This window comes from Gossypium hirsutum, chromosome A08 (assembly GCF_007990345.1).
Source record: "Gossypium hirsutum isolate 1008001.06 chromosome A08, Gossypium_hirsutum_v2.1, whole genome shotgun sequence".
Classification (NCBI taxonomy): Eukaryota; Viridiplantae; Streptophyta; class Magnoliopsida; order Malvales; family Malvaceae; genus Gossypium; species Gossypium hirsutum.
This window is the reverse complement of record NC_053431.1, coordinates 32,059,101-32,081,861: the sequence shown is the minus strand read 5'-3', so window position 1 is coordinate 32,081,861 and position 22,761 is coordinate 32,059,101. Positions and strand designations below refer to the sequence as shown.

The window sequence follows — 22,761 nt, the reverse complement described above, 5'->3', positions numbered from 1 at the left end:
CACTCAAATCACTCGAGGTGTTTAAGGACAATTGATAAACCGTAATTTATACATATTTTTACCCCATGTTTAACACATTTTGTGGTTGATTTCCCATTAGAATTGGTGAATTCGATGCTCCTAATGCTTTAATTTCATGTTTTATACCTAGGAGCGCATAGGAAAGTGAAAAGAACGAGAAATGGACCAAAACGGAGAAAATGGGATAAAGTACAAAATCAACACGGCCTGGACCTCCTCACACAGGCGGACCACACGGCTGTGTCAATTTGGCAGGCTCGAGCACGGCCTGAACTAATCCCACACGAGCGTGTCACACGGGTATGTCCCTGCTGAGCCCAAGTTGAGTCCAATTCACAAAAGGCTAATTTTGAGGACTCTTAGGCATTCCAGAGCCTATAAATACACCCTAGAGGAGGAAGAAAAGGGACACATAAAAAAGGGGGCAAGGAATTACCCCAAGAAAGCCGATTGATCCATCTCAGAAGCTGGACTCATTATCAAGACTGAAGATCTCTCCTCAATTTCCCTTCAGGAGTTTTGGGTTTTCTTTATGTTTTGTATTCTTTATTATTCTGAGATGTTTTCTTGTTTAGTTATGAACTAAAATCCCTAAATACCTAAGGGGAATGAAACCTAAGACGAATCTTGTTATTATTTTATGAATCGTATGATAAATATTTAACTTGTTCTTAATTATGTGTTCTTAATTCTTGTTTTGATATCCCAGGATACTGATTCAAGATAAGCTCTTATTCAGAGGAGGAATAGACCCTGTTTAAGAGTACATTTGTCATAATTAAGCAGAGTTGATTGCGCGCCTAGACATAGGGTGAAACCTAATAAGGGGATCCATAGATCGAGTTAATGCAACCCTAGAGTGTTAATTAGAGAAAGGTCTTGGTTATTCAATCTAGGGATTAGACGTTATTAGTCTTGAATAGGGATAATAACATAACTTAGGGATCTCTACGAAACAATTTAAATGAATAAATCGTCCGATTCGGAGCCAGAATAACAAGTACAGTCTAGGTGGATTTTTCCTTAGGTATTGCTTTCATTCAATCGATTTTCCCAAAAGTAGTTTCCTAATTCTATTCTCTATGAGTTCTTAGTTTAGATAATTAGTTAGTTAAAACAAAAAACTCTTTATTCTTAGGCTAGATAATAAAAAGACAGTCATTACTAGTACTTTTAGTTCCTTTGGGTTCGACAATCCGGTCTTGCTAAAACTATACTACTGTTCGATAGGTACACTTGCCTACATCATGATAATAGTCAGTTTCAAGAATGAGTAATTATAAATATTTAAAACCTATCATGAAATTACGCGATCAAGTTTTTGGCGTCGTTGCCGAGGAACTAAGATATTAGAAACACTCAATTTTTATTACTTTAGCCATTTATTTTTCTTGCAATTTAATTTATTATTATTATTATTATTAGTTTACTTTTTCTTTCTCTTGGTAGGTTTTTATAGTTTATGACTAGAAGAAACTCGTCAGGACCACTACTTTTTGACGAAGAAATCGATCACACAGTACGCAAAACCAAAGAGAAATAAGGCGAAGCTTAAGATACATAGAGAACGAGCAAGAAGACGATACTCAAACACCAACCGAAGAGATGGCTGAAAACCAAGACAATCAGCTACCTCCTGCAATTGCGACTAATCAAAATCCTGCTCCACGCACTATGTATGATTATGTTAAACCTTCTTTAACAGGAACTGAATCTAGCATAGTTAGACCTGCTGTAGCTGCAAATACTTTTGAACTGAAACCTAACACAACAGTGGTTGAACTCGTTACCACGAGGGTCAATTACTACACAAATAGTCGAAAATTTTTACTCAAATACTTTTCGCTGGCTAAAGCGACTAAATTACGCAATGATATCTCTTCGTTTGTGCAGATGGACTTAGAAACACTTTACGATGCATGAGAGAGATACAAAGACTTACTGAGAAGGTGCCCTCACCATGGGTTACCACTTTGGCTTCAGGTTCAAACATTCCATAATGGCCTGAATCCTTCGACACGACAAATGGTTGACGCAGCTGCTGGCGGAACCATCAACAATAAAACACCTGAAGATGCCTATGAGTTTATAGAGAAGATGTCACTGAATAACTATCAGTGGCAAGTCATGAGGACTAAGCCAACTAAAGTAGCAGGTGATTATAACGTCGATTCGGTTACTATGCTGTCAAACCAGGTAGAACTTCTAAATAAAAAGATTGATGGTTTACTTAGTTCTTCACAAGTTTACCCAGTAATGCAGTGCGAAGCAAGTGGAGGTGGACTAAACCATTCGGAATACCAACCTTATGGGCACAACATGGATAACGAGTAATTAAATTACATGGGTGATAATCCTCGACCTCAAAACAATCCATATAGTAACACTTACAATGCAGGTTGGAAGAACCACCCCAATTTCTCATGGGGCGATCAAGGAAATCAAAGACCACAACATCCTCCAGGTTTTCAACAACCACCCTACCAATAGGAAAAGAAGCCGAACCTTGAAAAGATACTCTCAAAGTTTATATCGGTGTCAGAAACCCATTTTCAGAACACCGAGACAGCACTTAAAAATCAATAAGCGTCGATCGTAGGGCTCGAAACTTAAATAGGCCAGCTTTCCAAACTAATCTTCGAACGACCACAAGGTAGCTTGCCAAGTAATACTGAACCTAACCCAAGGGAATAGCTCAACGCAATTAATATTCAAGATGAAGAAGGATTTGTTGAGCCTGAGCTAGAATCGAGGTAAGAAACTGTGGTAAGCAAAGGTCAAGGTGAGGTAGATCACAATACAAACAAATCAGTGAACGTCGAATATAAACCTCGTGTGTCATACCCCAACGCAGCAAGGAAAGACCACTCAGATGAACAATTTGGTAAATTCCTTAAACTCTTAAAAAAATTACACATTAACTTACTGTTTATTGAAGCCCTATCGCAGATGCGAAACACAATAAAATTTTAAAGGAGCTTTTAGCAAATAAGCGTGTGGAGCTAAACGTAGTGTGCTCAGCTATTCTGCAAAATAAGCTACCAAACAAACTAAAACATCCAGGGAGTTTTACGATTCCTTACTTAATTGGTAGTTTAGATGTTAATAATGCATTAGTTGATTTAGGGGCTAGTATCAACGTCATGCCCTACAAAATGTTTAAACAATTAGGTCTCAGGAAACCCTAACAGACTAGGATGAGCATTCAATTAGCAGATAAAACTATAAGATTTCCTAGGGGTATTATTGAAGATGTGCTAGTTAAAATTGATAAATTTATATTTCCCGTTGACTTCATTGTTTTAGACATAGAGGAGGATAGCAAAACTCCTTTAATTCTAGGAAGGCCCTTTTTAGCAACTGCTAAAACAATTATTGATGTTGGCACAGGTGAGCTCACGCTTCGCGTAGGAGACGAAACAATCACCCTTCAAGCTCGCAATTCTGGCAACACATCGGAAATTGAAGGTGATCATCTAAACCATTCTATTAAAACTGACCATATGATACAACCCACTTTGCAGGAGATAAGTCTGAAGGAAGTACATGAGCCATTCTCGAGCAATAGTAGAGGACCTGTTCAGGAAGATCGAAGACTACAAATTGATGAGCTAGATGAATGGTGGACACATAAACTGAGAACACCCGACAAACTAAATCTACGACAGAACGAGCTCAGTACCTCTCCAAATTAACTTAAGGTTGGAGATAGAGTCTTTTTAGATGCCGCAGATCCCCACATTGTCGCTATCACACCGAATGAAGAAATTCCTCTTACGGTACTCAGCATTTTCTCATTTGGTACGGTCGAGGTGAGTCATCCCAAGTTCGGCACTTTAAAGGTAAACAACACACATTTAAAACCTTATTTTGATGAGATTGATAGCAGGAATGAGGAGTATAAACTCCTCAAACCACCATGATCATTCAACGGAGAGGTAAGTTGAGCTTAGACTATAAAAAAGCGCTTCTCGGGAGGCAACCCGAGTACTAATAGTTTTTAATTATTTAAATTTCAAGTTTTAAACATTTAGGTCATTAATAGAGTATTTGAAGCACAGGTTCCCAACTCCACACGGCCGCTCACACAGTTGTGTGACCAACACGGATGGAAACACGACCGTGTGATACAGCCATGCAAAAAAATGGTAAAAAGATTTCCCCAAACACGGGCTGCGATAAAACGCCACGAAGCACCCGTGGACAACACTATCAAAATAACACAGGCGTGTGTGGAGCTACACGACCATGGGAAAAGCGAATCACATCACACATGGTCGTGTAACATGATCATATAATCACACAGCCTATACACACGGGCGTGTGCACCGGTTGTGCCATTTGAGAAATTAGAATAATTCTTTTATTTTATTTTTCTTTCATTAAGTTTTTAAGATTTATTTGTTTGCCTTTTAAACATGGCTTATCTTTATGACTACTATCAAGATTATTCCCTTCACTCTCTTTTTATCATTCAGAATCATGCTTGACATCCAGATTGATTTCCAATACTCAATCTCGCGAATCCAAGAATATCATCCGTTCTTAATACAGGAAGTTTCACTTCTCCCCTAACTTATTTTTATACTCTAATATCCATCTTTGTATATTGAGGGCAATGTACGTATTAAGTGTGGGGGGATATTTATTTCATTATCAAAAAAATCCCTGAATGACTACCTTGTTCTCTTGAAAAGCTCTCATATTATATTTAGGATAAATTTTGATCGATTTATGATTTTTGTTGATATATCTTGAATTAAAACATAGGCATTTATGCATTGATTGTTTAAACTTCAAGACATTAGAGAATCAAGCATGATAAGTTGAATTTTAAGAATTTAAAATCTTAGGTTGTTTCCCCAAAGTTTAGGTACTACTTTGAGCTGGAATTCACAAGTTTTAAACATCAAAAATCCATAATTTTTGTGAGATTTTTTAGCCTTTTGAGGATTTATTGATTCTTTCATGCTCACTTTTATTATTACTTAGAGTGCGTCAGTATTGAACTGTTATTCTAGAACTTGCTTTCATGTTGAGACCACACCATTTGATTTGATATGTCAAAATGATTAAGGCACTTAGGATGAACCCACTCATGCCATGAAAAGCCTACCTCCACGATTAACCCCTAGTAAACCCCCTTGAACCTAACAAGCCATTTCTTGTATTACCCTTAATATTAACCCTTAACCTATTATTGTTGAAATACCCTAAATTAATCCCTATATTTTTCGAGATTTGAGTTGAACAAATTGCTTAGCTATGTCTTGTTCTTAATAGTTAGTCTATGCTATTTAACTTGTTCTTAAAAAAAATTATGTATACACATTAGTAATTCCATATTCAGAAAAGAAGCTCTGTTGTACGCAAGTGATGATTAACTCTTTTTCTAGTTAGATAATTTTCCAATTCAATCTTGATTCTAACCCTTTCTTTCAGCTTGTGACCACACCCCCTAACCAAGCCTCGTTACAACCCTCTAAAGACCTTTTGATTGATGTATCATATTAAATTATAGTGGTGGAGATTTGATTCTCATGCAAGCCGATGGTAATGAACTTTTATTATTGACTATTGAGTGCTTCATTTATTGTCTTTAAACACCTCGAGTGATTTAAGTGATTCTTTAGTGAGGATGTGAAACTCTATGATATTCTAAATCGTAGATAATTACTTAGATGAGGGGAGACACCTATGTTTTCAGAATAAAATGCTCAACTTCAAATGTTTGAAACTTTTATGTTCTTTTAGTTGAATTCTCAATGTATGATTACCTATGGATTAATTTGAGATATTATCGATAGAAATTATAAGTTGAGAAGAATTTATTTTGATTATGAGTTGAGAATTTTGCTTGACGACAAGCAAATGCTTAAGTGTGGGGTTATTTGATAAACCATAATTTATACATATTTTTACCCCATGTTTAACGCATTTTATGGATGATTTCCCATTAGAATTGGTGAATTCGATGCTCCTAATGCTTTAATTTCATGTTTTATACCTAAGAGAGCATAAGAAAGCGAAAGGAACGAGAAACGGGCTAAAAACAGAGAAAATGGGCCAAAGTACAAAATCAACACGGCTTGGACCTCCTCACACAAGCAGACCACACAGCCATGTCAATTTGGCAGGCTCGAGCACGGCCTGAAGTAATCGCACACGAGCATGTCCCTGCCGAGCCCAAGTTGAGTCCAATTCGAAAAAGGCTAATTTTGAGGGCTCTTAGGCATTCCAAAGCCTATAAATACACCCTAGAAGAGGAAGAAAAGGGGCACATAGAATAAGGGGCAAGGAATTACCCCAAGAAAGCCGATTGATCCATCTCAGAAGATCTCTCCTCAATTTCCCTTCACGAGTTTTGGGTTTTCCATATTTTTTGTATTCTTTATTATTCTGAGATGTTTTCTTGTTTAGTTATGAACTAAAACCCCTAAATACCTAAGGGGAATGAAACCTAAGACGAATCTTGTTATTATTTTCTGAATCGTATGATAAATATTTAACTTGTTCTTAATTATGTGTTCTTAATTCTTGTTTTGATATCCCAGGATACTGATTCAAGATAAGCTCTTATTCAGAGGAGGAATAGGCCTTGTTTAAGAGTACATTTGTCATAATTAAGCAGAGTTGATTGCGCGCCTAGACATAGGGTGACAAGATTTTGCCATATTAGGGTGAAACCTAATAAGGGGATCCATAGATCGAGTTAATGCAACCCTAGAGTGTTAATTAGAGAAAAGTCTCGGTTATTCAATCTAGGGATTAGATGTTATTAGTCTTGAATAGGGGTAAAAACATAACTTAGGGATCTCTACGGAGCAATTTAAATGAATAAATCGTCCGATTCGGAGCCAGAATAACAAGTATAGTCTAGGTGGATTTTTCCTTAGATACTGCTTTCATTCAATCGATTTTCCCAAAAGTAGTTTCCTAATTCTATTCTCTATGAGTTCTTAGTTTAGATAATTAGTTAGTTAAAACAAAAACATCTTTATTCTTAGGCTAGATAATAAAAAGACAATCATTACTAGTACTTTTAGTTCCTTTGGTTCGACAATCCGGTCTTGCTAAAACTATACTACTGTTCGATAGGTACACTTGCCTACATCGTGATAATAGTCAGTTTCAAGAACCAGTAATTATAAATATTTAAAACCTATCACGAAATCACGCGATCAACAATAAATGAAGCACTCAATAGTCAATAATGAAAAGTCATTACCATAGGCTTGCATGAGAATCAAACCTCCGCCACTATAAATTAAGATGAAACATCAATCAAAAGGTCTTTAGAGGGTTATAACGAGGCTTGGTTAGGGGGTATGGTCACAAGCTGAAAGAAAAGGTTAGAAACGAGATCGAATTGAAAAATTGTCTAACTAGAAAAAATGACTAGTCCTCAATTGTATACAACAGAGCTTTTTCTCATAATATGGAATTTAACTTCTTTAGCTAACAAGATCACTGCTACTAATATGTAAACATGTTTTTTTTTTAAGAACAAGTCAAATAAATACAAAATAGAATAAAACATAGCTAAGTAACTATCCCAACCCAGATCTCGACAAAAATAGGGATCAAATTAATTTAGGGGATTTCAACAATAATGGGTTAAGGGTTAATATTGACGGTAAATCAAGGAATGGCTTGTTAGACTCAAGGGGGTTCACTAGGGGTTAATCGTTGGGGTAGGCTTTTCATGGCATAAGTGGGTTAATCCTAAGTGCCTTAATCATTTTGACATATCAAATCAAATGGTGTGGTCTTGACATGAATAATCAAGCAAGTTCTAGAATAATAGTTCAATACTGACGCACTCAAAGCAATAATAAAAGTGAGCATGAAAGAATTAATAGATGCTCAAAAGGCTCAAAAATCTCACAAAAATTATGGCTTTTTGATGTTTAAAACTTGTGAATTCCAACTCAAAGTAATACCTAAACTTTGGGGAAACAACCTAAAATTTTAAATTCTTAAAATCAACTTATCATGCTCGATTCTCTAATGTCTTAAAGTTTAAACAATCAATACATAAATGCCTATGTTTTAATTCAAGATATATCAATCAACATCATAAATCAATCAAAATTTATCCTAAATATGATATGAGAGCTTTTCAAGAGAACAAGGCAGTCGTTTAGGGATTTTTTTGATAATGAAATGAATACCCCCCACACTTAAGATGTACATTGCCTTCAATGTACAAAGATAGATATATAGAAAAGAATATAAAAATAAGTTAAGGAGAGAAAGGAAACTTCCTGAGTGATGAATGAATTTCCTTGAACTGGAGTTTCGGAGAATAATCGGCGTGAGGGTGGAGGAGAATATTTCGGTGGTGGTAGAGGTTCATTAGTCCATAAGTCCTGTGCCAAAAGAATATTATATTTGAAGATAGTTATGGTCATGGTTGAGCAGGACATGGCAGTCGTGGAGAACCTTTCCTAGTGGAGTTTTGAGTCCCTGAGTAATAGTGAGCTTTGGAGCTTTTTATAACTGTGATAGCATCAGGAACTCTTTTAGAAAATATATAAGGAAGAATGACTACTCGGTAGGAAATAGCCGAAATTCAAAATTATTAAATAAAAATTATAAATCCTAATAAAAATAAGATGAAAGAAAAGTAAAAAATAGTCTCAAAATAAAATAAAAGTAAAAACATAAAATAATAAATAAAAGTTTTTAAACATCTTCATCGCTAGATGGCTCGCGAGGTGGGGGTGGCAATGAGATGTGGAGGTGCTGACAGATCTACTGTAGAGTAGCATCAATGTTGTCAAATTGTTGAAAACACTGCTGCTCGAATTGAGTGAGGCGCTCAGAAATGTCATCATATGAAGCCACTGCATGAAATGGACGAGAGGGTGGTAGTGGCTGAGATGGTGGGTCCTTGTGCTGTAGGGGGACATCATCAGTAATGTCCTCGGGGACCTCCTCCTCCGTAGATTGGGCAAGACAATATTGAGGAGGGTTGGTTCCTTCGTGCTTTTTGATCATCCTCATCCTTAGCATGCTCGAGATGCCTTGTGGAGATATCTGGCCAATGAGGGTCAAGGATGATTCTTGGGCCGCGATGTTGAAGAGCCCAAAGTGTCAAGCCAACCAAGTAACATAGGGGCCAATGGAGATGACCCCCTTCCTATGCCGCTCCGTCTGGTGTTGAATAGCAAGGGAAATGAAATAGGTAAGGTCAACGATGTGCCCGTGCGACATACACCATAGAAAGTAGGTGTCGTGAGTGTTGACGACGCCAGTGCTCTCTCGCCTTCCTGTTAATGTGTGAGCCAAAATGGTGTGTAGGTACCTCAGAGATGGAGGGAGAGCCGATGCCTTGGAGCGGCTAGGATTATAGGTGGCTGAACCTGGTACTAGTGCTTCCAAGCACCGTGAAGGAGAACGATGGATATGGCGGTTGAGAGTATCTAAGTCATTCTCCTCTTTAAACTCCTCAGTATATAGGCCCAATGCAGTATCGAATTCTGGGAAGCTGAGCTGGCGGACTAATCCACCTAGGTGAAATTGCACCGTGCGGGGATCATCGTAGTTCATCATTACGGTCTGAAGATGAAACGTTGAGCATAATTCCATCGTGAGCTCGAGATATGGTGGCTCGATGATCCCAAAGAAAATCTCCCAAGGATCGGTGGTTAGGAGGGCCTGAATTGCATCAACCAACTGAACTTGTTCTACTGTAGCCGAGTCGATACAGCGGCCCGTAATTAAAGGTCGGGCCCGGAGTATTTGGAAAAGTTCTTCTTGAGGCCCGATGGGGAATTGTAGGAAAGGGTGGCGAATTTATGTGGCAGGACCTGAGGAAGATGACGCTCCCTTCCTTTTCTTTGAAACAAGGATAGCGGTCTTCTTTCCTCGTGAAGACGACATTGTATACCTGTAATATAAAGAATAATAATAGTGGGTAAACGAATTTGAAAGGGAAAAAACCATGAATTTGAACTAACAATTTTAGCCAAAACTACTAATACTAACCAAACTTAACCAAAATAATCAATTTGATAGCATAATTTCGTGACATTAGTATGGTAATAGCATGAGAATGAGCATAGTAATGGCATGGGTATGACAGTAGAATGAGGCTTTCCTAACAACTCAATTCAACATGAAATGTATGATAAATAACCTAAGAATGCAAATTAAATGATAGAATAATGAGAAAAATGAAGATTATTTTGATAATAAGCATTAGAAATAAGTAAAATAGAAGTGGAAAGAGGAAACAAACTCTAAGGAAGAGAGATTGGGCGTAAAAAATGGAGTGGGAAGCGACGCACGGACGTGGTAAGGAGGCCGTGTGGACTTGCAGCGACTAGGGTTAGGGATTTTGAGTGAAGATATAACACCCCGTACCCGAGACCGTTGCCGGAGTCGAACGCGATATGCTAACAGACTTAATTACTTTGTTTTCACAGTCCATTTAAAAAAAAAATTCCAGACAGGCTGGCTAACCGCGTCACTGTCGCCTTAAAAATCATATCTCGAGTTCCAAAACTTGAAAACTAATTCTGTAAACTTTCCCTGAAATTAGACTCATATATTCATCTGTGGATTTATTTCTAGAATTTTTGGTCGGGCCAATTGGTACAGTTTATTAGTTAAAGTCCCCCCTAATTCTGGGTTTGACTACTCTGACCTTCACATATTACGACTTGGATATCTCCCTGTACAGAGCTTCCATACTCATGCCGTTTGTTTCTAATGAAACTAGACTCAAAGGGGAATCTATGCATATAAGGCATGACTTCTAATTGTCTCTGGATAATTTATGGTAAATTTTCAAATTCGAAACAGGAGATCCAGAAACCGTTCTGGCCCTGTTTCACGAGAACTTTAATATCTCTTAATATACTGTTCATATGATCGTTTTGTTGCTTTCATATGAAAATAGATTCATCAAGGTTCGATTACATAATTTATTCACTATTTAATTCCATTCCTACAAATTTTAGTGATTTTTCAAATCCACACCACTGCTGCTGTCAGCATCTGTTTTCAAGGTAAACTTTACCTATTTCGTGGTTACCATGGACCAACTAGAGTTTTGTCATACATAGGTCCACATATGATCATATTTAGCCATTCCAATGGCTGATCATTTTCCCAACACTTCCATTCCAGTCCATAGTCACATCATGAAACCATATATATATACATAAACACAAATGGTCTAATGCCATACTCCACTTCTACGAGCCATTTTCGCATGGCTGTACACACATACATCACAAAAAATACTTGAAAAAAAAAACAACAAAGGGTAGTCCTATACATGCCATATCCAGAGTTCAACTAAAAGAGTACCAAAAGGGCTTTGATAGTGTGGATGACTTCGACTTCGATGATCCCGAATCCGATAGCTAACGAAAAAAATCTATAAAACAGAGAGCCAAAGCAACGGGGTAAGCATTTTAAAGCTTAGTAAGTTTCAAGTAATGAAATCGGCTTTGACTAAAGTATTACATTCACATAGCTAAATGAATCACTTTATTAATACACATTCTCATAATCATACTTACTTCACACTTCATCAACATATACACACACAAGGTATCAACCTATCTAAAAGCCGAAAGTTTGTTAGTCGATTGAACGAATACTATTTAAAACGAATTGACTTTTCCGATGCACATGCAAACATACCTTATCGTTTGGGTTTTTCGAGTGTATTAATTGAATTTATTACAGCACAAAACGCTCACCTTCAAACCCAAGTTTCTTCGGAATTTAGCCGGATATAACCACAAGCACAATTGCCTTCGGGTCTTAACCCGGGTATAGCAACTCGCACAAATGCCTTCGGGTCTTAGCCCGGATATATCAACTCGCACAAATGCCTTCGGGTCTTAGCCCGGATAAAATCACTAGCATAAATGCCTTCGGGACTTAGCCCGGATAAAATCACTAGCATAAATGCCTTCGGGACTTAGCCCGGATATCATTCAATGCTCATGCACACATATATCAATAATCATGACACATCCATATTTCATTTTCGTTACTAAGGCTCAAACACAAAACATTTATTAAACCTTTCCAATTTCGGCTCAATAGCCACACACAAAGAGCATGATTTCAATTGGCTTTATAACATAGTCTCTATGCACATTCGGCTATCCGTCATAGTATGACTAATCATTTCAATATAATTCAAGTAGGGTCATTACTCGAAGACTTACCTCGGATGTTGTCGAACGGTTTCGACGCCTATTCGATCACTTTTTCCTTTCCCTTATCCAACTTTGGTCCTCTAAGCTCTTGAGCTTAATTCAAACAGATAGAGCTTATTTAATAATTTATCAATTTAACTATTCGATTAAATACATTTATATTATACAATTAGGTGCGAATAATTTTATTGACTAGTTATTCAAGCACTATACATGTGCTCTACTCATGCACCACCGAATAATAGGACTAGCTTAATACCTTGCATTTTCGAATTCATATACATCATTTAGCTCCTCATAACATACATTTTGTCCCTAACCAACACAAGAGCCCCAAGCATCACTTACAATGCCGAATTCCAATTAAGTCTACCATCATAGCATTATCATATTTATGCACTTGGTAAGTTGCGTTTGAACACATTCGGCACTAGGTGTCCAAACCAATGTTCCTCGAACACTAAACCCAATTTATAACCAACTCAAAACTCCTTAACAACAAGCATTTAATAACAATGTACTTAACCAATTCCTTAAACATGCATTCGGCAATTACACCAAGATCATCTTAACTCATTTCTCATCTTGCTAACAAAAACATAGTAAAGCAAATCTTCATACACAATGGTTACCAATTCATCCATTCACTAGGGACATGACCTAATGTTCAATAACAACCCCTCCTTTACCAAGTACACATTCAGCCTTGGTACATAATAAGGTAGCCGATTTCTTTCCCTTTAGCACCCATTGCTCACATATGATTATTTGTATAGTTCAAACACTCATCTATCTTTGCTCATCTAAATTTAACATGGAACAACAAAATTCACCATTGTCAAATACCATAGCCGAAAGCCCTAGTCCATAACACAAATCAAAATTTCTACATGGGTTACAAAAGTAGTTTGATATCTTACTCAAGATTAACCAAAATTTCATGAACTAATATAAACTTCTTACCTTGCTATTAGCCTAGGATGACCGAATGCCTCCCTCCCTACTTCCTCTTCACAATCGGCCAAGAAGAACAAAATGAGAAAGACTTTTTGTTCTTTTTTTTCGGTCATGCATGAGAATGATGAACACATTTTTTTTTCTTTGTTTTCTTCCTTCAATTTCTTATTAGTTTATTGCCCATGCTTCTTATTTTATTTTTCCATTAACACAACATGTTTCATGACATGTTTTGCCCATCATCCCTTGTCATGGCCGGCCACTAGTACTTAAATGGGGGGAAATTGACATGCAAGTCCACCCCTTTGATTACATGCACTATTAGGCCACTTGCATTTGCCTAGCACATTTCTAAATTTTCTCACATAAGTCCTATCAACTAAATTCACATGCAATTAACTAAATCGAAGCTTAAAACTTTCACACATTTATATTCACATATTTTAGGCAATAATTATCACATTCAAATAATTTGGTGACTCGGTCTAGCGGTCCCGAGACCGCTTTCCGACTAGGGTCACTTTAGGGCTGTCACAGAAGAAGACAATAAATAGTGAAGGGTTTTTATAGATTTTGGGACACACGGCCAGGGGACACGCCCGTGTTCCCCAATTTTTGTCTGTGTGATTTGTGAATATTAAATTTAAGTGCGTTTGATAATTGGCCCACGCCCGTGTTCCTTGGGCGTATGGGTGCGCACGGTCGTGTAGGGCGGCCGTGTCTGTCTTCGTTAGCTTCTCCCATGCCCGTGTTTGTAGTCCCATGCCTGTGTTAATCTAACAGGTCCGACCACGGTTGCTTGGCACGGGCGTGTCACACGCCCGTGTTAACTTGACAGGTTTGGCCATGGTTTCAAGGCACGGGCGTGTCCCAGGCCTGTGTTGTTTTGGCAGGTTCACCCATGGCCATCTCGCACGGCCGTGGTGATTTATTGTAGCCCGTGCTAAGGAAAATATTTGCCCTGTTTCCACACTGCCTAAGGCACACCCGTGTGCTAGGCCGTGTCTGTGTGGGAAACCTATATTCAAGAGCTCCATTAGTAAGTGTGGTGTTTAAACACAAAAATTTAAAGAAGTTAATATAGTTAGTACTCGGGTTGCCTCCCAAGAAGCACTTATTTATAGTCTAAGCTTGACTTACCTCTCCATTGAGTGGTCATGGTGGTTCGAGGAGTTTATACTCCTCATTCCTACTATGAATCTCATCAAAATAAAGTTTTAGGCGGGTATTGTTTACCTTAAAAGTGCCGAACTTGGGATGACTTACCTCGACTGTACCGAATGGTAAAATGTTAAGTACCATAAGAGGAATTTCTTCATTCGATTTGGCAGTGACAATGTAAGGATCTGCAGCATCTAATAAACTTTATCTCTAACCTTAAGTTGACTTGGAAAGGTATTGAGCTCGTTCTGGCGTAGTATTGGTTTATCGTGTGTTCTTGGTTTATGCGTCCGCCATTCATCTAGCTCCTCGATTTGTAGCCTTCATTCTTCATGAATAGGTCCTCTACTATTGCTTGAAAATGGTTCATGTACTTCCTTCAAACTCATTTCCTGCAAAGTAGGTTACACCATATTGTTAGTTTTAGTAGAATAGTTTAGACAATCACCTTCAATTTTTGATGTGTTTTCGGAATTGCGAGCTTGAATGGTGATTGTTTATTCTCCCACACGAAGTGTGAGGTCACCTGTGGCAACATCAATAATCGTTCTAGCAGTTGCTAAAAAGGGCCTTCCTAAAATCAAAGGAGTGTTGATATCCTCCTCTATGTCTAGAACAACGAAGTCAATGGGAAATATAAATTTATCGATTTTAACTAGCACATCTTAAATAATACCTTTAGGAAATCTTATAGTTTTATCAAATAATTGAATGCTCATCCTAGTCTATTTAGGTTTCCAAAGACCTAGTTGTTTAAACATTTTGTAAGGCATGACGTTAATAGTAGCCCCTAAATCAGCTAATGCATTATTAACATCTAAACTACCAATTAAGCAAGAAATTGTAAAACTCCCTGCATTATTATCATCCACAAGATGCATTATTAACATCTTGCCTTGGTTCTGGTTCAAGTGTCACTAACCCTTCCTCATCTTAACTAGTAATCGCGTTGGGTTGCTCCCTTGGGTTAGATTCTGTATTGCTTGGCAAGCTATCTTGTGGTCGTTTAGAAATCAACTTGGCAAGCTATCCAATCTGAGTTTCGAGCCCTTGGATCGATGCTTGTTGATTCTTAAGTGTTGTCTCGGTATTTTGAAAATGGGTTTCTGACACCAAGATAAACTTTGAGAGCATCTTTTCAAGGTTCGGCTTATTTTCCTGCTGGTAGGGTGGTTGTTGGAAACCCAAAAGATGTTGTGGCCTTTGATTTCCTTGACCGTCCCACAGGAAATTGGGATGGTTCCTCCAACCTGCATTATAAGTGTTACTATATGGGTTATTTTGGGATCTAGAGTTATTGTTACCCATATATTGGACTTGTTCCTCCTCAATGCTAGGGTTAAAGGGTTGATATTCTGTGCACGCTCCTTCTCCATTCGAATCGCACCTCATCACTGGATGTACCTGAGTAGAACCATACAAACCATCAATCTTTTTATTTAAGAATTCTACTTGGTTAGATAGCATAGTAACAACGTTGAGGTTGAAAACATCGAATTCAAGTGTTTTGTTATTGATGGTTCCCCCGGCTGCTGCATCAATCATCTGTCTTGTCGAGGGGTTCACACCATTGTAGAATGTTTGAACTTGCAACCATAGAGGTAGTCCATGGTGAGGACACCTTCGCAGTAGGTTCTTGTATCTCTCCCATGCATCGTAAAGAGTTTCTAAGTCCATCTGCACAAATGAAGAGATATCATTACGTAATTTGGCCGTTTTAGCCGGTGGGAAATATTTTAATAAAAAATTTCAGTCATTTGTTCCTAAGTAGTAATTGACCCTCGTGGTCACGAGTTCAACCACTGTTTAGCTTTGTTCCTCAATGAAAAAGGGAATAACCGAAGGTGAATGGCATCGTCAAAAACGCCATTAATTTTAAATGTATCGTAGAATTCCAGGAAATTTGCCAAGTGAGTGTTTGGATCCTCATCCTACAAACCATCAAACTGAACAAATTGTTGTATCATTTGAATAGTGTTAGGTTTTAGTTCAAAATTATTCGCAGCAATAGCAGGCCTAACTATACTTGACTCAGTTCCCGTTAAAGTAGGTTTAGCATAATCATATATAGTACGAGGAGTAGGATTCTGATTTGCTAGTTCAGCGGATATCGCAGTAGGTAGCTGATTGTCTTGATTTTCAGCCATCTCCTCGGTTGTAGTTGAGATATCTTCCTCTTGCTCTTCCTTTGTGTATCTTAGGCTTCGCCTTATTTCTCTACGGTTTCTACGAGCTGTACGATGGATTTCTTCGTCAAAAAGTAGTGGTCCTGACGGGTTTCTTCTAGTTATAAACTATAAAAACCTGCCAAGAGAAAGAAAAAGTAAATTAATAAATAATAATAATAATAAAATAGAATTAACTTGCAAGAAAAATAAAATGGCTAAAGTAATAAAAATTGAGTGTTCCTAATATCTTAGTTCCCCGGCAACGGCACCAAAAACTTGACGCGTGATATTCGTGACAGGCTTTAAATATTTATAATAAATCGTTCTTGAAACTAAGTATTATCACAATGAAGGCAAGTGTACCTACCGAACAGTAGTATAACTTTAGCAAGACTGGATTGTCGAACCCAAAGGAACTAAAAGTACTAGTAATGACTGTCTTTTTATTATCTAGCCTAAGAATAATGGGGTTTGTTTTAACTAACTAATTAACTAAACTAAGAATTCACATAAAATAGAATTGGGGAATTACTTTTGGAAAAAACGATTGAATTAAGACAATACCTAAGGAAAAAATCCACCTAGACTTCACTTGTTATTTGACTCTGAATGAGACGATTTATTCATTTGACTTGATCTGTAGAAATCCCTACGTTATATTATTATCCCTCTCGAGACTAACAACGTCTAACCCTAGGTTGAATAATTGAAATCTCTTTCTAATTAACTCCCTAGGGTTACATTAACTCGATCTATGGATCCCCTTATTAGGTTTCACCTTAATCCGGCAAAATCTTGTCACCCTATCTCTAGGCGCGCAATAAACTCTGCTTAATTATGACAATTGTACTCTTAGACAGGGTCTATTCCTCCTCTGAATAACAGCTTAACTAGGATCAATATCTTGGAATATCAAAACAAGAATTAGGAACACATAATTAAGAACAAGCCAAATATTTATCATACAATTCATAAAATAATAACAAGATTCGTCTTAGGTTTCATTCCCCTTAGGTATTTAGGGGATTTAGTTCATAACTAAAAAGGAAAAAATCTTAGAAGAATAATGAATACAAAACATAAAGAAAAGCCAAAACTCCTGGAGGGAAATTGAGGGGAGATCTTCAGTCTTGATGGTGAATCCGGCTTCTGAGATGGATCAATCGGCTTCCCTTGAGTAGTTCCCTGCCTCCTTCTCTCTGTATGTCCCTCTCTTCCTCCTCTAGGGTGTATTTATAGGCTTTGGAATGCCTAAGAACCCTCGAAATTAGCCTTTTCCGAATTGGACTCAACTTGGGCTCGGTAGGGACACGCCCGTGTGACACGCCTGTGTGCGATTACTTTAGGCTGTGCTCAAACCTGTTAGAATGGCATGGACGTGTGTTCTACCCATGTGAGTCGTGCTTTAATTCTGCCAAATTGACACAGCCGTGTGGTCTGCCCGTGTAGGAAGTCCAGGCCGTAGTGATTTCGTACTTTGGCCCATTTTCTCCATTTTTGGCCCGTTTCTCGCTCCTTTCGCTCTCCTATGCTCTCTTAAGTATAAAACATGAAATTAAGGCATTAGGAGCATCGAATTCACCAATCCTAAGGAAAAAAATCATCCATAAAATGTGTTAAGCATGGGGTAGAAATATGTATAAATTACGGTTTACCATGCCTCGAGACAGTTGAAGCTATACGAAAAGAATTATCCAACGCACGATCTAGAGTTAGCCACGATAGTGTTCGAATTGATAATTTGGTGTCATTACTTGTTTGGTTAGAAATGCCATATTTATACCGACCACAAAAGGTTGAAATATCTGATGACTCAGGAAGATTTGAATTTGAGATAGCGAAGATGGTTAGAATTGCTAAAAGACTATGAATTAGTGATTGATTATCATCTGGGAAAAGCGAACGTAGTTGCCGATGCTTCGAGTCGAAAGTCCTTATTTGCTTTATGTACTTTGAACACACAATTAGCTCTGTCTGATGACGATTAGATAATAGCCGAGTTGAAAGCGAGACCGTTATTTCTACAACAGATTTTTGAGGCTAAAAAATTTGATAATGAATTGCAAGCAAAATGAGCTCAGTGTGAGTCGACTTCAGATTCAGAGTTTCGAATAGGACCTGATGTCTATTTGATGTTTCATGATAGAATATGTGTACTAAGAAATTTTGAGCTCATTCAGAATATTCTAACTAAAGCACACGGTAGTTGTTTATCAGTATATCCAGGAAGCACAGAAATGTATAACAATTTGAAATAGCTTTATTGGTGGCACAACATGAAACGACATATCTCAGAATTTGTTTCGAAATGTTTGATTTGTCAGCAAGTCAAAGTTGGACATCAAGTGTCGTCAGGATTATTACAGTATATTAAGATTCCTGAGTGGAAGTGGGATAGAGTAACAATGGATTTTGTATTGGGTTTGCCCTTATCTCTGAAAATAAAAAAATACGATTTGGGTTGTTATTGATAGATTGACGAAATCAGCTCATTTCATTTTGGTATGTACAGATTTCTCGCTGAATAAATTTGCTGAGTTGTATATTTCTGAAATTGTGAGATTACATGGTGTTCCCCTATCTATTATTTCAGATAGAGATCCAAGATTTACTTCATGATTTTGGAAGAAATTGTAAGAAGCTTTGGGTTCAAAGCTGCATTTTAGCACTTCATTTCACCCACAAATGGATGGTTAATCCAAACGAGTTATTCAGATACTTGAGGATATGTTGTATTGTTGCATTCTTGAGTTTGAAGGTAGTTGGGAGAAATATATACCACTGATTTAATTTTCTTACAATAATAGTTTCTAATTAAGTATAAAGATGGCATCGTATAAAGCTCTACATGATCATAAATGTTAGACACCATTATACTGGAGTGAACTCAGTGAAAATAAGATTCACGGGGTTGATCTGATCAGAAAGACTGAAGAAAAAGTGAAAGTACCTTAAGATAGTTTGAAAGTAGCTTCGGATCGATAGAAATCGTACACAGACTTGAAACAAAAAGATATTGAGTTCTAGATTGGGAAAAAGTATTTTTGAAAGTGTCGCCGTGGAGAAAAATATTGCGATTTGGTCGAAAAGAGAAATTGAGTTCGCGATTCATTGGACCGTATGAGATTACTGAGTGAGTTGGGCTAGTGGCATATCGACTATCTTTATCGTCTGAGTAGAGAAAATACATAACGTGTTTCACGTATCGATGCTACGAAGATATCGATTAGACCTTTTGCATGTTATTTCTCCAACTAAAATTGAGATACAGTCAGATTTATCATACAATGAAGAATCGATTCAAATTTTAGCTCGTGAGATCAAAGAGCTGAGAAAGAAGAGAATCGCATTAGTGAAAGTATTATGGCATCGAAACGGGGTTGAAGAAGCTACATGGGAACCCGTAGATGCTATGTGAAAACAATACCCGAACCTATTCACTGAAAGATTTTCGGGGATGAAAATCCCTAAGGGGGAGAGTTGTAATAGCCCTGCTTTGGCTAAACTAGAACAATGGTTTCTGAACCAAAAATTCGATGTCGAATTTTTTTTAATATTATTTTATGTGTTTACAGCATGATAGCATGTATGTGTGAAAGTTTCGTAAAGAAATTTTACTGTTTGAATACTTAATTCGGTAAAAAGGACTAAATCGTGTAAAATGTAAAATGCATGTTCTATTAGTTAAAGGTGTTAAATAGCTTTGGATTTTAATTATGGTGGCCTTAAATGGTAATTAGACCATTAAAATGGTAGGTGATAAACCACAATATATACATATTTTTATACCATGCTTGGCATATTTTTGGATGATTTATCATAAGATTTAGTGAATTTGATTCTCCTAATCCTTTAATTTCATTTTTTTTACTCAGGTGAGCATAGAAAGGTAAAAAGAGTAAGAAACGGGCCAAAAACGGGCAAAATGGGGTTATCTTAGTATTCCATACGGCCTAAGCACTTCCACACGGGTAGTCCACATGCCCGTGTGTAATACACAGGTAGGCCACACGCTTGTATGGAATGGTCGTGTCGACTAAAAACCAACTCAGAATTACACACGGCCTGAACACCATCACGCAGGCGTGCCACACGGCCGTGTCCCTGTCGAGCCCAAGTCTAATTCTACTCGGAAAAGGCTAATTTTAAGGGTTTTGAAGTATTCCAAAGTCTATATAAACACCCTAGAAGAGGATTAAGAGGGGGACGGAGAGTGGAAGGCAAAAAATACTCAAGGATAACCATCAAAATCAGCTCGGAAGCAGGATCTACTTCAAGACTGAATATCTTCATTCAATTTCCCTAGAAGTTCTTTGGGTTTCTTTATGTTTTGTTGTTTTCCTAATTTTTAGATGTTTTCCACTATTATGAACTAAAACCCCTAAATACCTAACGGAGATGAAACCTAGGATAGATCTTATTACTATTTGAATTATATGATAAATACTTATTCTTATTCTTAATTGTGAGTTCTAATTCTTGCTTTAATATTCTAGGATATTAATTCAGGTTTTTTATGTACTTATTTAGTGGAGCAAAAGTCCCTGTTTAAGAGTAGATCATCCATAATTAAGCAAAGTTGCATGCAATCCTAGAGATAGGACGACATAAATCTGCCAGATTAGAGTCAAATATAATAAGGGGATCCAAAGATCGAGTTAATGCGACAATAGGGGTTTTAATTAGAAAGAGATTTCGATTAATCAACCTAGAGTCAGTTGTTCTTAGTCTCGAGAGAGATATTAACATAAATTAGGGATTTCTACGGATTAAGTTAAGTGAATAAATCGTCTAATTCAGAAGTGATAAGTGAAGTCTAAATGGATTCTTCCTTGGGTATTGTCTTCTCCATCAATTTTCCAAAGAATATTTTCCAACTTTTATCTCTGTTGCGTTCTTAGTTAGTTAGATAATTAAGTTTAATTTAGAAAACATCCCTTAAATTCTTAGGCTAGATAATAAAAAGATAGTCATTACTAGTACTTTTAGTCCTCGTGGATACGATATTTCTAGTCTCACCTCAACTATACTACTGTTCAATAGGTGTGCTTGCCTTAGTCGAATTTTTAGTTAGTTTCAGGACCATCGAGTTTTTGGCGCCATTGCCGAGGTCTAAGATATTAGGGACACTTGATTTTTATTACTTTAGCCATTTTTACTTTTATTGCAATTTACTTTTTGTTTCTAAGTTTAATTTTTATTTTCTAAATTTTTCTTTTTAATTGCTTCTGGCAGGTGTCTCTAGTTTATGACTAGAAGAAACCCATCAGGACCTTTGCTTTTTGATAGTGAGATCGAGAGCACAGCTCACAGAAACTGAAAAGAAATAAGGCAAAGTCTACAATACATAGAGGAAGAGCGAGTGGACGATATCCATATTACAACCGAGGAGATGGCTGAAAATCAAAATAATCCACTACCTCCTATGGTTGCCGTAAATTCAGTAAATCAGAATTTTGCTCCTCGTACTATGTATGACTATGCTAAGCCCAATTTAACCGAGGCTTAATCGAGTTTTGTTAGACCTACAATTGCTACAAATAATTTTGAACTGAAACCTAACACTATACAAATGATTCAACAGTTTGTTCAGTTTGATGGTTTGCAGGATGAAGACCCAAATACTCATTTGGCCAATTTCTTAGAGTTCTGCGATATTTTTAAAATAAATGGCGTTTCTGACGATGCCATTCACCTTCGGTTGTTTCCCTTTTCATTAAGGAATAAGGCTAAACAGTGGTTGAACTCGTTACCACGAGGGTCAATCACTACTTAGGAACAAAAGACCGAAAAATTTTTACTTAAATACTTTCCGCCGGCCCAAACGACAAAATTGAGGAATGTTATCTCTTCTTGTGTGCAGATGGATTTAGCAAGTCTTTATGACGCATGGGAGAGATAAAAAGACTTATTGAGAAGGTGCCCTTACCATAGGCTACCTCTATGGCTACAGGTCCAGACTTTTTACAACGGTGTGAACCCCTCAACAAGGCAACTGATCAATGTAGCCGCCGATGGAACTTAAACAATAAAACACCTGAAGAGGCTTACGAATTTATTGGAGAAATGTCACTGAATAACTATCAGTGGCAAGTAATGAAAACAAAGTCGACAAAAGCAGCTGGTGTATTCAACCTCGACGCGGTCACTATGCTATCTAACTAGGTAGAGCTTTCAAAATAAAAAGATTGATGGTTTGTATGGTTCTACTCAGGTACATCCAGTGATGAAGTGTAACTCAAATGAAGGAGGAGTGCACAACACAG

At 37.3% G+C, this 22,761-nt stretch overlaps 3 non-coding genes across 3 annotated transcripts; 1 reads left to right on the top strand and 2 right to left on the bottom strand.

Moving 5' to 3' along the window:
• Positions 1–1,881: 1,881 nt before the first annotated feature.
• On the bottom strand, positions 1,882–1,988 carry LOC121205405 (small nucleolar RNA R71). Its single transcript, XR_005900483.1, has one exon. It is a non-coding gene; the product is annotated as a small nucleolar RNA R71 (small nucleolar RNA).
• A 13,942-nt stretch (positions 1,989–15,930) lies between these two features.
• LOC121205433 (small nucleolar RNA R71) lies at positions 15,931–16,036 on the top strand. The gene has a single exon (XR_005900511.1). It is a non-coding gene; the product is annotated as a small nucleolar RNA R71 (small nucleolar RNA).
• A 6,289-nt stretch (positions 16,037–22,325) lies between these two features.
• Positions 22,326–22,432, bottom strand: LOC121205291 (small nucleolar RNA R71). The gene has a single exon (XR_005900375.1). It is a non-coding gene; the product is annotated as a small nucleolar RNA R71 (small nucleolar RNA).
• Between the last annotated feature and the right edge of the window lie 329 nt (positions 22,433–22,761).